The sequence below is a fragment of the Ranitomeya imitator genome, chromosome 2 (assembly GCF_032444005.1).
Source record: "Ranitomeya imitator isolate aRanImi1 chromosome 2, aRanImi1.pri, whole genome shotgun sequence".
Taxonomy (NCBI): Eukaryota; Metazoa; Chordata; class Amphibia; order Anura; family Dendrobatidae; genus Ranitomeya; species Ranitomeya imitator.
Window position 1 is genome coordinate 310,245,293 of NC_091283.1, and position 12,831 is coordinate 310,258,123.

Sequence of the window (12,831 nt, forward strand, 5' to 3'; positions counted from 1 at the left end):
GGGCAAGAAGATAACAGTGACTTGTGTTATGAAAGGTAATTCAGTACTACAATGGACATAGAGGTCAGCGCACATACAGTGACCTGGCAATAACCCAAAAAACAAGAACGAGCTCTGAGACGTGGGAACTCTGTTGACCGCAATCCCTAATCCTCTCCAACCACACTAGAGGCAGCCGTGGATTGCGCCTAACGCTGCCTATGCAACTCGGCACGGCCTGAGAAACTAGCTAGCCTGAAGATAGAAAATAAGCCAACCTTGCCTCAGAGAAATACCCCAAAGGAAAAGGCAGCCCCCACATATAATGACTGTGAGTAAAGATGAAAAGACAAACGTAGAGATGAAATACAGGTACTTCTCAAAAAATTAGCATATAGTGTTAAATTTCATTATTTACCATAATGTAATGATTACAATTAAACTTTCATATATTATAGATTCATTATCCACCAACTGAAATTTGTCAGGTCTTTTATTGTTTTAATACTGATGATTTTGGCATACAACTCCTGATAACCCAAAAAACCTGTCTCAATAAATTAGCATATCAAGAAAAGGTTCTCTAAACGACCTATTACCCTAATCTTCTGAATCAACTAATTAACTCTAAACACATGCAAAAGATACCTGAGGCTTTTATAAACTCCCTGCCTGGTTCATTACTCAAAACCCCCATCATGGGTAAGACTAGCGACCTGACAGATGTCAAGAAGGCCATCATTGACACCCTCAAGCAAGAGGGTAAGACCCAGAAAGAAATTTCTCAACAAATAGGCTGTTCCCAGAGTGCTGTATCAAGGCACCTCAATGGTAAGTCTGTTGGAAGGAAACAATGTGGCAGAAAACGCTGTACAACGAGAAGAGGAGACCGGACCCTGAGGAAGATTGTGGAGAAGGACCGATTCCAGACCTTGGGGAACCTGAGGAAGCAGTGGACTGAGTCTGGTGTGGAAACATCCAGAGCCACCGTGCACAGGCGTGTGCAGGAAATGGGCTACAGGTGCCGCATTCCCCAGGTAAAGCCACTTTTGAACCATAAACAGCGGCAGAGGCGCCTGACCTGGGCTACAGAGAAGCAGCACTGGACTGTTGCTAAGTGGTCCCAAGTACTTTTTTCTGATGAAAGCAAATTTTGCATGTCATTCGGAAATCAAGGTGCCAGAGTCTGGAGGAAGACTGGGGAGAAGGAAATGCCAAAATGCCTGAAGTCCAGTGTCAAGTACCCACAGTCAGTGATGGTGTGGGGTGCCATGTCAGCTGCTGGTGTTGGTCCACTGTGTTTCATCAAGGGCAGGGTCAATGCAGCTAGCTATCAGGAGATTTTGGAGCACTTCATGCTTCCATCGGCTGAAATGCTTTATGGAGATGAAGATTTCATTTTTCAGCACGACCTGGCACCTGCTCACAGTGCCAAAACCACTGGTAAATGGTTTACTGACCATGGTATTACTGTGCTCAATTGGCCTGCCAACTCTCCTGACCTGAACCCCATAGAGAATCTGTGGGATATTGTGAAGAGAAAGTTGAGAGACGCAAGACCCAACACTCTGGATGAGCTTAAGGCCGCTATTGAAGCATCCTGGGCCTCCATAACATCTCAGCAGTGTCACAGGCTGATTGCCTCCATGCCACGCCGCATTGAAGCAGTCATTTCTGCCAAAGGATTCCCGAACAAGTATTGAGTGCATAACTGAACATTATTATTTGATGGTTTTTTTGTTTGTTATTAAAAAACACTTTTATTTGATTGGATGGGTGAAATATGCTAATTTATTGAGACAGGTTTTTTGGGTTATCAGGAGTTGTATGCCAAAATCATCAGTATTAAAACAATAAAAGACCTGACAAATTTCAGTTGGTGGATAATGAATCTATAATATATGAAAGTTTAATTGTAATCATTACATTATGGTAAATAATGAACTTTAACACTATATGCTAATTTTTTGAGAAGGACCTGTAGATTTAGCAAAGTGAGGCCCAACTTTCTGAACAGAGCGAGGATAGGAAAGGTAACTTTGCGGTCAACACAAAACCCTACAAAAACCACGCAAAGGGGGCAAAAAGACCCTCCGTACCGAACTAATGGCACGGAGGTACACCCTCTGCGTCCCAGAGCTTCCAGCAAGCAGAAAAAAACAAATAGACAAGCTGGACAGAAAAAACAGCAAACAAATAGCAAAGAGGAACTTAGCTATGCAGAGCAGCAGGCCACAGGAACGATCCAGGAGGAAACAGGTCCAAAACTAGAACATTGACTGGAGGCCAGGATCAAAGCACTAGGTGGAGTTAAATAGAGAAGCACCTAACGACTTCACCACATCACCTGAGGAAGGAAACTCAGAAGCCGCAGTACCACTTTCCTCCACCAACGGAAGCTCACAGAGAGAACCAGCCGAAGTACCACTTGTGACCACAGGAGGGAGCTCTGCCACAGAATTCACAACAGTACCCCCCCCTTGAGGAGGGGTTACCGAACCCTCACCAGAGTTCCCAGGACGACCAGGATGAGCCATATGAAAGGCACGAACAAGATCGGGAGCATGGACATCAGAGGCAAAGACCCAGGAATTATCTTCCTGAGCATAACCCTTCCACTTAACCAGATACTGGAGTTTCCGCCTTGAAACACGAGAATCCAAAATCTTCTCCACAATATACTCCAACTCCCCCTCCACCAAAACCGGGGCAGGAGGATCAACAGACGGAACCATAGGTGCCACGTATCTCCGCAACAATGACCTATGGAATACGTTATGTATGGAAAATGAATCTGGAAGGGTCAGACGAAAAGACACAGGATTAAGAACCTCAGAAATCCTATACGGACCAATAAAACGAGGTTTAAACTTAGGAGAGGAAACCTTCATAGGAATATGACGAGAAGATAACCAAACCAAGTCCCCAACCCGAAGTCGGGGACCCACACAGCGTCTGCGATTAGCGAAACGTTGAGCCTTCTCCTGGGACAAAGTCAAATTGTCCACTACATGAGTCCAAATCTGCTGCAACCTGTCCACCACAGTATCCACACCAGGACAGTCCGAAGACTCAACCTGGCCTGAAGAGAAACGAGGATGGAACCCAGAGTTGCAGAAAAACGGTGAAACCAAGGTAGCCGAGCTGGCCCGATTATTAAGGGCGAACTCAGCCAAAGGCAAAAAGGACACCCAGTCATCCTGATCAGCAGAAACAAAGCATCTCAGATATGTTTCCAAGGTCTGATTGGTTCGTTCGGTCTGGCCATTAGTCTGAGGATGGAAAGCCGAGGAAAAAGACAAGTCAATGCCCATCCTACCACAAAAGGCTCGCCAAAACCTCGAAACAAACTGGGAACCTCTGTCAGAAACGATATTCTCAGGAATGCCATGTAAACGAACCACATGCTGGAAAAACAATGGCACCAAATCAGAGGAGGAAGGCAATTTAGACAAGGGTACCAAATGGACCATCTTAGAGAAGCGATCACAGACCACCCAAATGACTGACATCTTTCGAGAGACGGGAAGATCTGAAATAAAATCCATAGAGATATGTGTCCAAGGCCTCTTCGGGACCGGCAAGGGCAAAAGCAACCCACTGGCACGAGAACAGCAGGGCTTAGCCCGAGCACAAATCCCACAGGACTGCACAAAAGTACGCACATTCCGCGACAGAGATGGCCACCAAAAGGATCTAGCCACTAACTCTCTGGTACCAAAGATTCCAGGATGACCAGCCAACACTGAACAATGAACCTCAGAGATAACTTTATTCGTCCACCTATCAGGGACAAACAGTTTCTCCGCTGGGCAACGATCAGGTTTATTAGCCTGAAATTTTTGCAGCACCCGCCGCAAATCAGGGGAGATGGCAGACATAATTACTCCCTCTTTGAGGATACCCGCCGGCTCAGATACACCCGGAGAGTCGGGCACCAAACTCCTAGACAGAGCATCCGCCTTCACATTTTTAGAGCCCGGAAGGTATGAAATCACAAAGTCAAAACGGGCAAAAAACAACGACCAATGAGCTTGTCTAGGATTCAACCGCTTGGCGGACTCAAGATAAGTCAAGTTCTTATGATCAGTCAAGACCACCACGCGATGCTTAGCTCCTTCAAGCCAATGACGCCACTCCTCGAATGCCCACTTCATGGCCAGCAACTCTCGATTGCCCACATCATAATTACGCTCAGCAGGCGAAAACTTCCTGGAAAAGAAGGCGCATGGTTTCATCACCGAGCAATCAGAACTTCTCTGCGACAAAACAGCCCCTGCTCCAATCTCAGAAGCATCAACCTCGACCTGGAACGGAAGCGAAACATCTGGTTGACACAACACAGGGGCAGAAGAAAAACGACGCTTCAACTCTTGAAAAGCTTCCACCGCAGCAGAAGACCAATTGACCAAATCAGCACCTTTCTTGGTCAAATCGGTCAATGGTTTAGCAATACTAGAAAAATTGCAGATGAAGCGACGATAAAAATTAGCAAAGCCCAGGAACTTTTGCAGACTTTTCAGAGATGTCGGCTGAGTCCAATTATGGATGGCTTGGACCTTAACAGGATCCATCTCAATAGTAGAAGGGGAAAAGATGAACCCCAAAAATGAAACCTTCTGAACACCAAAGAGACACTTTGATCCCTTCACAAACAAAGAATTAGCACGCAGGACCTGGAACACCATTCTGACCTGCTTCACATGAGACTCCCAATCATCCGAAAAGATCAAAATGTCATCTAAGTACACAATCAGGAATTTATCCAGGTACTCTCGGAAGATGTCATGCATAAAGGACTGAAACACTGATGGAGCATTGGCAAGTCCGAATGGCATTACTAGATACTCAAAATGGCCCTCGGGCGTATTAAATGCAGTTTTCCACTCATCGCCTCGCTTAATACGCACAAGATTATACGCACCACGAAGATCTATCTTGGTGAACCGACTAGCCCCCTTAATCCGAGCAAACAAATCAGATAACAATGGCAAGGGGTACTGAAATGTAACCGTGATCTTATTTAGAAGGCGGTAATCTATACAAGGTCTCAGTGAACCATCCTTCTTGGCTACAAAAAAGAACCCTGCTCCCAATGGCGACGATGACGGGCGAATATGCCCCTTCTCCAAAGACTCCTTCACATAACTTCGCATAGCGGCGTGCTCAGGCACAGATAAATTAAACAGTCGACCTTTTGGGAATCTACTACCAGGAATCAAATCGATAGCACAATCACAATCCCTATGCGGAGGTAGGGTATCGGACTTGGGCTCATCAAATAAATCCCGGTAATCAGACAAGAACTCAGGAACCTCAGAAGGGGTGGATGACGAAATAGTCAGAAATGGGACATCACCATGTACCCCCTGACAACCCAGCTGGACACAGACATGGATTTCCAATCTAAAACTGGATTATGGACTTGTAGCCATGGCAACCCCAACACGACCACATCATGCAGATTATGCAACACCAGAAAGCGAATAACCTCCTGATGTGCAGGAGCCATGCACATGGTCAGCTGGGTCCAGTACTGAGGCTTATTCTTGGCCAAAGGCGTAGCATCAATTCCTCTCAATGGAATAGGACACTGCAAGGGCTCCAAGAAAAACCCACAACGCCTAGCATACTCCAAGTCCATCAAATTCAGAGCAGCGCCTGAGTCCACAAATGCCATGACAGAATACGATGACAAAGAGCAGATCAAGGTAACAGACAGAAGAAATTTTGACTGTACCGTACCAATGGTGGCAGACCTAGCGAACCGCTTAGTGCGCTTAGGACAATCAGAGATAGCATGAGTGGAATCACCACAGTAGAAACACAGCCCATTCAGACGTCTCAGTTCTTGCCGTTCAACTCTGGTCAAAGTCCTATCGCACTGCATAGGCTCAGGTTTAAGCTCAGGTAATACCGCCAAATGGTGCACAGATTTACGCTCACGCAAGCGTCTACCGATCTGAATGGCCAAAGACATAGACTCATTCAGACCAGCAGGCATAGGAAATCCCACCATGACATCCTTAAGGGCTTCAGAGAGACCTTTTCTGAAAATAGCTGCGAGCGCACCTTCATTCCACTGAGTGAGTACGAACCACTTTCTAAATTTCTGACAATATACCTCTATTTCATCCTGACCCTGACACAGAGCCAGCAAATTCTTCTCTGCCTAAGCCACGGAATTAGGCTCATCGTACAGCAATCCAAGCGCCAGGAAAAATGCATCGATACTACTTAATGCAGGATCCCCTGGCGCAAGGGAAAATGCCCAGTCCTGAGGATCGCCACGCAAAAAAGAAATAACGATCCTAACTTGTTGAACTGGGTCACCAGAGGAGCGAGGTTTCAAAGCCAGAAATAGTCTACAATTATTTTTGAAACTCAGAAATTTAGTTCTATCTCCAAAAAACAAATCAGGAATAGGGATTCTCGGTTCTAACATAGAATTCTGAACCACAAAGTCTTGAATACTTTGTACTCTTGCCGTGAGCTGATCCACACATGAAGACAGACCTTTAATGTCCATTGCTACACCTGTGTCCTGAACCACCCAAATGTCTAGGGGGAAAAAAAGGCAAAACACAGTGCAGAGAAAAAAAAATGGTCTCAGAACTTCTTTTTTCCCTCTATTGAGAATCATTAGTACTTAAGGCCTCCAGTACTGTTATGAAAGGTAATTCAGTACTACAATGGACATAGAGGTCAGCGCACATACAGTGACCTGGCAATAACCCAAAAAAACAAGAACGAGCTCTGAGACGTGGGAACTCTGTTGACCGCTATCCCTAATCCTCTCCAACCACACTAGAGCAAGCCGTGGATTGCGCCTAACGCTGCCTATGCAACTCGGCACGGCCTGAGAAACTAGCTAGCCTGAAGATAGAAAATAAGCCTACCTTGCCTCAGAGAAATACCCCAAAGGAAAAGGCAGCCCCCACATATAATGACTGTGAGTAAAGATGAAAAGACAAACGTAGAGATGAAATAGATTTAGCAAAGTGAGGCCCAACTTTCTGAACAGAGCGAGGATAGGAAAGGTAACTTTGCGGTCAACACAAAACCCTACAAAAACCACGCAAAGGGGGCAAAAAGACCCTCCGTACCGAACTAACAGCACGGAGGTACACCCTCTGCGTCCCAGAGCTTCCAGCAAGCAGAAAAAAACAAATTGACAAGCTGGATAGAAAAAACAGCAAACAAATAGCAAAGAGGAACTTAGCTATGCAGAGCAGCAGGCCACAGGAACGATCCAGGAGGAAACAGGTCCAAAACTAGAACATTGACTGGAGGCCAGGATCAAAGCACTAGGTGGAGTTAAATAGAGAAGCACCTAACGACTTCACCACATCACCTGAGGAAGGAAACTCAGAAGCCGCAGTACCACTTTCCTCCACCAACGGAAGCTCACAGAGAGAACCAGCCGAAGTACCACTTGTGACCACAGGAGGGAGCTCTGCCACAGAATTCACAACAGACTTGACCAAATAACACCTGAGGTACAGCAGCATTCAGAGCCCGGAGTCACTGTATACAGAGACCCCAAGGGAACAGCTCAAGTTGCCAACCGTGCAGGTACTGTCCCAGGATAGGAGAAAAAGGGTACCTTGTCAGACAACCACATTTACTAAGGGACCAGAAACCAGAACAAAGTGGAAGGCTCCCAAACTGACCTGTCAAAGGGATTCCCACTTGTTTCTGGGCTGCCTGGACTCTATTGACACTTGTTGCCAGTACCCTGGACTGAGGCTAAAGGTACCGTCACACTAGACGATATCGCTAGCGATCCGTGACGTTGCAGCGTCCTCGCTAGCAATATCGTCCAGTGTGACAGGCAGCAGCGATCAGGCCCCTGCTGGGAGATCGCTGGTCGGGGAAGAAAGTCCAGAACTTTATTTCGTCGCTGGACTCCCCGTAGACATCGCTGAATCGGCGTGTGTGACACCGATTCAGCGATGTCTTTGCTGGTAACCAGGGTAAACATCGGGTAACTAAGCGCAGGGCCGCGCTTAGTAACCCGATGTTTACCCTGGTTACCATCCTAAAAGTAAAAAAACAAACAGTACATACTTACCTACAGCCGTCTGTCCTCCAGCGCTGTGCTCTGCTCTCCTCTTGCTCTGGCTGTGAGCGTCGGTCAGCCGGAAAGCAGAGCGGTGACGTCACCGCTCTGCTTTCTGGCTGCCCGGCGCTCACAGCCAGACCAGAGAAGCAGAGCGCCGAGGACAGACAGCGGTAGGTAAGTATGTAGCGTTTGTTTTTTTTACTTTTTAGGATGGTAACCAGGGTAAACATCGGGTTACTAAGTGCGGCCCTGCGCTTAGTTACCCGATGTTTACCCTGGTTACCGGGGACCTCGGGATCGTTGGTCGCTGGAGAGCTGTCTGTGTGACAGCTCTCCAGCGACCAAACAGCGACGCTGCAGCGATCCGGATCGTTGTCGGTATCGCTGCAGCGTCGCTATGTGTGACGGTACCTTAACTGCAACATCAATAAAGCAGGTAAAGACTGCAACCTTTTGTCCTTCATTTATTTGCCGGCATTCACCATCCCTGCCAAACACACCGGAAACCCTGGGGATCCCGCTTCACCTGTGGGAAGCGTCCCCATCTTTGCTGCAGTAACATCGCCCCAGGCGACCCCTTTAAGCAGCGTCAGTCCCTTCTGACCGAGAACCACAGGTGGCATCATGAACACAAACTTTATTCCTATAATCCCTTTTAAAACTATACCCTTAACTTGGTCACCCAGGGCCACAGACCGGGTCGCTGCCACCGTGACCACCCCTTTAATTGTGACCAGACCCAGTACCGAGTACCCCACTGCCCTGGCGGGCGACTCATACATGCTACCGGAGTTCCCATCGCAGTATCGGTTCTTTGCATACTTTGCATACTCCCCTCCAGTCACCGCTCATAAAGGGTTAATGCCAGCGGTAACGGACCGCGTTATGCTGCGGGTAACGCACTCCGCTACCGCTGCTATTAACCGTGTGTCCCCAACTTTTTACTATTGATGCTGCCTATGCAGCATCAATAGTAAAAAGATGTTATGTTAAAAATAATAAAAAAACAAAAAACCTGCTATTCTCACCCTCCGTCGTCCGACGATGCGCTCGCGCCTGCCGCCATCTTCCGTTCCCAGAGATGCATTGTGAAATTACCCAGAAGACTTAGTGGTCTCGCGAGACCGCTAAGTCATCTGGGTAATGTCGTAATGCATCCTGGGGACGGAAGATGGCGACAGCCGTGCGCGCATCGCCAGAGCTTCGCTGGATCCCGGCAGGTGAGTATATAACTTTTTTATATTAATTAATTTATTTTAACAGGGATATGGTGCCAACACTGCTATATACTATGTGATGCCTAAAGGTACCTTCACACTGAGCGACTTTAGAACGATAACGATAGCGATCCGTGACATTGCAGCGTCCTGGATAGCGATATTGTTGTGTTTCTATCCTGCTGTGAGATCTCTGGTCGGAGCTAGAAGGCCAGCACCTTATTTCGTCGCTGGATCACCCGCTGACATCGACACACGCCGATTCAGCGATGTCTTCACTTGTAACCAGGGTAAACATCGGGTTACTAAGCGCAGGGCCACGCTTAGTAACCCGATATTTACCCTGGTTACCATTGTAAATGTAAAAAAAAAAAAAACACTACATACTTACATTCCGGTGTCTGTCGCGTCCCCCGGCGTCCGCTTCCCTGCACTCCTCCTGCATCCTGTGTCAGTGCCGGCCGGCCGTAAAGCAGAGCACAGCGGTGACCTCACCACTCTGTTTTACGGCCGGCGCTTACACAGTGCAGGGAAGCTGAAGGCAGGGGACGCGACAGACACCGGAATGTAAGTATGTAGTGTGTTTTTTTTTTACATTTACAATGGTAACCAGGGTAAACATCGGGTTACTAAGCGTGGCCCTGCGCTTAGTAACCCAATGTTTACCCTGGTTACCAGGGGACTTCGGCATCGTTGGTCGCTGGAGAGCTGTCTGTGTGACAGCTCTCCAGCGACCACACAACGACGAAACGATGCTGCAGCGATCGGCATCGTTGTCTTTATCGCTGCAGCGTCGCTTAATGTGACGGTACCTTTAAGGTCTCAACAGCAAAATTGAGCTGTTTGCATTCAATACATAAATAGGTCAGGTGATGGCCGCTAGAGATATAGGTACAGACATCCTTCTATGGACCATCCCTGATGAAGGAATACGTCTATTCCGAAACGCATAGGAATTGGTCCACCGCGCTCACCGCGTACCTACAGTAAACCGTGCGGCTACACAAGCGCAGCGTTCATTTACTCCACGTTGGCAACTACTTAGGGGTGTTCTGCCTCCGGCCGGGGCAGCGCCCACAGTCCTTGCACTGCAAGGAGATATTTATGACCTCCTAATACGGATTTTTGGAATGGTAACATCAAAGGATCAGAAGAGAGTGAATCATACGCCTAGGCGCATCAGGTAAATTCACCTTAGTCAGACTGTAAGCAGGTGTTTTATGGTCCTCATGTGATACTTTTTAATAGACATTTACATATTTATTAGATTTCTTTTATATTTTTTACTACAGCTGCAGGGGATTGAATAGGCGAAGCACGCTTGCTTATCTATTATCCTTGTACAGGACTAGATCACCATTATTGACTATAAACTAAGTACTATTTTGCTACTTGTTCATATAACAAGGGAGGGATTGAATCTAGGGCAGATATAAAATTACATACATATATTGCAGTCTCTCCCTCTATTTTTTGGCAGCCCTTGTACATAGTTCATAGGCTGTAGCAGTCTACGAGTCCCACTGTTTTGAAATTTCTTTCTTTCATTCAAGTCAAGTTCTTGCTTTTTCCCATCTTGTTCTATTTCTCATTGTCTCATGTCAGTATCATCTAATGGAAATGAGTTTTCCTTCTGGTCACATAAATCTCCTCCACAGTCATGACAGCTGTTTCCATGAATTCTTGGACAAATGTAGGCTGTTTGTGGTCATCTGTAGACAGATATTCACAATGCAGCAAAATGTAACGTGACCCAAGGACGTAGTCATGGGAGAGGGATCCATCACAATCTTTATAAAATTGGCAAAAAAATTATCCCAACGTCATCCTCCAAGTGTCTTTCTAAGGGATCTCACAGGGGAAGGGGGCGAGTCAACTTCGCTCTCCTCGGGGGAGGGGAGAGAAGGACCCAGCAGGGATCGGGTCTCTGGCGCCACCACCTGCCTCAGGTCAGTCAGGGAACTGAACCGAAGGCAGATAGTCGCTGGAAAGGCTTCCATTATAGATACGAGTTAGTGAAATATATGACTAGTCCAGGCTGGGGATCTATATCTAAACCTCCAGGACGTCGCTGCCAGAGTTCCTCACTAAAACAGTATGGTATTCTGCCACTAGTTCCTCATTTGAAGTAAGCCCCTTCCGACAGCAGGCTTATATCGGGCCAACTGAGTGTGAGGACGTGGGGATTCGTGGATAGAGATAAAAGAGCAGCCCAAGATTAATTTTATATTTAATCGCTGACGAGGAGCACTAGAAACTACAGTTATATATACAAGAGCAAATATATACAGTCAGGAGTGTAGTACAAAGATAGGGTATAGATAGGTTGCAATTACCATGTTATGTAGCATGTATGTAGCATGTATGTAGCACTGTATATTTTTTCCAGGGTGCGGCTGGGCCCTAGATGGCTCTGTACACTGTGGCCCCTGTTCGCACAGGATGCATTATGGTAAGCCCGCTATATGGTGTCATTAATAGGCTTTGAGCCATATACTTTGCATTCCTGTGTGAATACGCCACATACAGACTATTTGTTTGCACAGGTGCACCAAGCGGCCAATTCCTCATTGTAGGGTGGCTGCATGATCGGTATTATTGCACCTGTGTATTTGCCATCTTAACTTGGGTCCGCTGCACCCTGGTTAGTGCAATTGTTGGAGGCCTTGAACAGGTAAGCATTTTTGCCTGTATACTGGTGTTTTTTTGTTTAGAATAGTGGAGGTCTTTCCTCTTATGGTGTTTTTTTAGATTAGAACTGCCAATATGTAAGGACCCTTGACGTGGGTTGGCAGCTTAAATATTGTGGCCATAATATCGACCAATACCTTGCATACATTGTTATGTTTTTGGTGCACTGTATATTTTTTCCAGGGTGCGGCTGGGCCCTAGATAGCTCTGTACACTGTGGCCTCTGTTTGCACAGGATGCATTATGGTAAGCCCGCTATATGGCGTCATTAATAGCCTTTGAGCCATATACTTTGCATTCCTGTGTGAACACGCCACATACAGACTATTTGTTTGCACAGGTGCACCAAGCGGCCAATTCCTCATTGTAGGGTGGCTGCATTATCTGTATTATTGCACCTGTGTATTTGCCATCTTAACTTGGGTCCGCTGCACCCTGGTTAGTGCAATTGTTGGAGGCCTTGAACAGGTAAGCATTTTTGCCTGTATACTGGTGTTTTTTTTTATGTAGCATGTGACCACAGGAAGGCGCTGATGGATCACAGGTCCAAATCTTAGTAACAGGCTTTCTGGGCTTCGTCAGCTAATGTATCCTCCGACCATCAGAAAAACTAAGCCTAAAATGAGGGGCTACCTTATCTCTCCTAGGCTGCTACCTCACACATTTGCTCCCACCCCTGGGTGGTGCAGCCTCTCTCCTCCCATCTCTGAGAACATGATTATCTGTCCAGAATGGTGGCTGGCCCATAACTTTGTGGCCAAAGATCTGAATGGGTTGGCTGTACCGCCACTAGATTCCGCTGGATGTTATCTGTGCATAGAGACTAAATTTGCCTACCGTATGTAATTCCTGTTAGCTATGCTTTATAACTCCATAACC